Here is a 4,058-nt window from a genome sequence, read left to right as displayed (position 1 = left end):
TATATATATTTTTTTTTACTGTTTATTTTTCTATTATTTCCATTCCAACTGGCCTTATACAGTTACTATTAGGGGAAAAAATTATTTCTTTAGAAATGAGCTTCCATATTATATAGTGTGTAATATTTTTACATGAAAATTTGCTGTGATTTCAATTATATATTTGAAAGAGAAATGTATTTTTTTTAATATTTATTTATTTTGTAGATAAGTAGCGGTTGTATTATTAAAATATGGCAAACTGTCATTTTTTTTTAATCTATTAGGTAGTTGAAATTTTCTTTGCGTAGTAGTGTGGTTTTGTTTATATGGAAGGCCATTCGTGGCATTTGGTAAATCATGTTGTGGTTAGGCATTTTATAAAGGACCTAAACTTTATGACATGTTTTAAGTTTATAGAGTACTTCCATTTTCCAAGATATACTTTAGAGTTTTATTCCATGGAAGTATTAATTTAATTATAAATGAATAGTGAATTAATTTCTTGTTAGTCATTTGTTATTATTATAAATCTGTAGAATCAGAAATAAGCATGAAACACTTAAACATCAACAAATGGACTAGGCATCATTTCTACCGCATTCATTCAGCATAGCATGATGTGCTGTCTATCATTTAGTCTAAGAATGAAATCAGACTTCTCTCTTTGTTTAAAATTAATTTAAATATTTTTACTTGTTACTTGATAACATGGTTCTTCTTTCAGAGAATTTCACTATTTGATTTCATACCTGATTCATATACTTATCACTAACCAAAACTGGTTTACACCAAAGTTGAACTGGAACATTTATTTTGTCTTGAAATAGTATGTTCTGGATTAAATTTGATTTAATCCAGAAAAAAATAGTTTTTAATATCTTTTTAAATCTTGTCAAAATGTGGATAAACATTAATCTGACGCATCCATTCCTCAGAACACTCGTCAGCTCCTAGTATCCTCTCTTGTCTTCCCCCACTTCGACTACGGATCCTTGGTATATGGAGGGCTATCTGTAGGACTGGAGTTGAGACTGAAGAGACTCATGAATTGTTTTGTAAGATTTATCTTTGGGTTCCCTAGGCACTCTCAAGTCTCCCGCTGGTATTCCGAGTTGAAGTGGCTCTATCCAACCTCCCGAAGGCAATACCTCCTTGGTGTTTTTCTATTCCATGTTCTTAACATCAAAAAACCTACCTATATCCTAGATCTCCTCACTCTTCGTTCATCTATCCACTCATTAAACACCAGATCCCATCCGAATGATTTATATATGCCCTCCTATAGAACCTCCTTCTTTAGCAAATCCTTCGTCATACGTGCAACCTCCCTTTGGAATTCTCTTCCCATCTCCATTCGCCAGTCCTCATCCATCCTCTCCTTTAAACAACACCTATTCCTTCATTTATTGAATAACCAAACCTCCACATCTTTGTAATCAAATAAATAGGCAGTTATTGATTAATATTATAAACAGTAGTAAAGCCAATATACCTATGTAATTTCATTATACTATCTGAAAATTTGTAAACGCTCGCCAGATAAAAATCTCACTATATGAACCATGTAATTATTCTTAGGGGACATATGTCCCAGAATAAAGTTATTTTTTCATTTCATTTCATTTCATTTCATTGATGCATCAAGAAGTGCCTAGCTACATCATGCTTAGTTGATTCTATGATATTTGATATTTACGTATGTATTATTTATCAATAATTTTATTCATTAATTAATATTGCTATCAATATATATATATAGTAAAAAAAGCCCACAAGTTGATATAGATATCAAAATTATTTCTTGCATCAGCAATTTTGCTCAATTCATTGCAACGTTTTATTATTTTGTTGATCTGCATTAACTAGATAATTTAAAATTTTGTTTATACTTATTTTAATGCTTAAAACTTGCCGTTCTGGTGCCTTTTGTATGTAATAAATATTTTTTCTTTATCTCAAACTTTGTTGTTTTGAAGAAATTATTTTAGGAGTAGAAGGGCCTTTATACATTCTATTTGACGATAAGAAATATTTAGCTTATAGTTATTATACCCTCAGATATTGAGACTGTTACCTTAGCTTAAGTTTTGTTTATTTATTTTTATGTTTGTACCAAAGTTTTTTTTTTCTTTTTTCTTTTGGTGTTCAGTTACATTCCTTCTTCTTTTTTCATTTATTTTATAATATAATGTTAACAAGTGTATAAAAGACAATTATTCTAATTGTTTATGTAAAAATGTATTAATTATTTATTTTGTATATTTATTTGTTGATGGGTATGATGTATTTTTTATTCGACAAAAAGAAAATAAATTGTCATTTATTTGTTGTTTGTTATATAATAAACAGTTATGCTATTATTATAATTTTTTATAACTTTATTGATTTATTTAAATAGACATTTATTCGTAGCTTACCAAGCAAATCTATCTTCTCAACAAGCTTGGCAATTTTTCTTGAATTATGGTACATTTTATCTAAACAAATTTAACTGCATACTTCCAATAGATCAGTGGTTCCCAAACTTTTTTGTTCTACCACCCCCTTTCCAGGAAAAATATTACTTAGCGCCCCCCTGGAAATCAATTTTAGAAAACTTTTAATAGCAATTAATAGGAAATAACCTGTATTAATGTTTCTACCTTTTTCGTAAAATATAGCAGAGAAAGGTGTAAATTAGAAACATTAAACTTGGAAATTATAAAACTATTTATTTAATTCGGAATAGAATGTAATACAAAAATAGTTAAAACATTCGAAATTATTCTAATGATAAGAATGAACCGGGTGTGCTGCTACCAATTTAGTAATCCTCGGCTCTATTTTCGTGAGCAGTAATATTGTTGACCATGACAACTTATAGTCATTCATCGGCCCACAACTGCACCTGTGGCCATCACTGCCACCCTAAATTGCTGGAGCGCCCACCAGGGGGTGGCGGCACCCATGTAATAGATGATTTCATTTACACTTTACTTTAACAACTTTATTATACTTAACTGGATATTATAGTTGATTGCTTATTTCTTTGGGTTTGTAATATTAATGCTTAATGTAGCAAAATAAATTCAATAGAGGCACAGTATAACCAAGTAACAGTGATGATGGACAAAATCATTAATGGTTGGTTACTTTTAAATAAACGATTTCATCGATTGATTTCTTCTCATATCAAAGTAAAAATGTTGTTATAAGGAAAAGGTACTGTAGAGCTATAGTATTATTGTATGTAATAAATTAGAAATCATATTTTAATAGTAAAGCATAATAACAGTAATATAATATTGCAATGATATAATAATATTTTGAACTTGAACTTGAAAACTTAGATTAGAATCTTCATTTATTTTATTGTTTATGTCACATTCTATTTTGTATTTATTAATGTCTGGACTAATTATAAGATCTCGGAATAGGTTAAAATCAACATTTTAACTAAGTCAGTTTTTTTTTTTTCAGTTTTATTAAACTTCATCAATAAAATTTCAAATAAAGTGTAAAAAATAAGTCAGTTAAACCTTTATTTTTTCCATAAGTCAGAAATTTTAGTGGTCAAATATAATAGATATTTTGTAAATAGAATGATTCAAATTTATAAATAATATAAACTAACCTAAAATTAGCATTAGCTATTTATTGTTTTAATTTCAGTAGAAGTCATAATACTATATCTGAAACCAACCTTAAACTTAAAACTTATAAAAATAAAAACAAATACTATATTAAGCTTAGGCCTGTAAAACATGCTGCTCAAAATGTTTTATTAATTAAAAAACTATGAAATATATTTTTACAAAATTAGAAATAGTTTTAAAGCTATTTCTTAGGAACTATAAAACGTAATTGGAAAATAAAATAGTTAATGGCATAATTAAGTGATATTTCATCTTATATGATTAATCATTATCTTAAATGTTAAAATAATATTATTTGTTCTTGCCTTTAAATTAATCACAATCAATAATAACTTTTTCATTTTAATAATTGAGAAAAATACTTTATTTGGCCATGCTGCCCAAATACATTGGGTTGCTATAACACACAACGTACCCATCAATCCATAATTGGACATATAT

The sequence above is a fragment of the Halyomorpha halys genome, unplaced genomic scaffold (assembly GCF_000696795.3).
Source record: "Halyomorpha halys isolate HHAL.00 unplaced genomic scaffold, Hhal_1.1 Scaffold450.1, whole genome shotgun sequence".
In the NCBI taxonomy this organism is placed as follows: domain Eukaryota; kingdom Metazoa; phylum Arthropoda; class Insecta; order Hemiptera; family Pentatomidae; genus Halyomorpha; species Halyomorpha halys.
Note: the sequence above shows the minus strand (reverse complement) of the source record.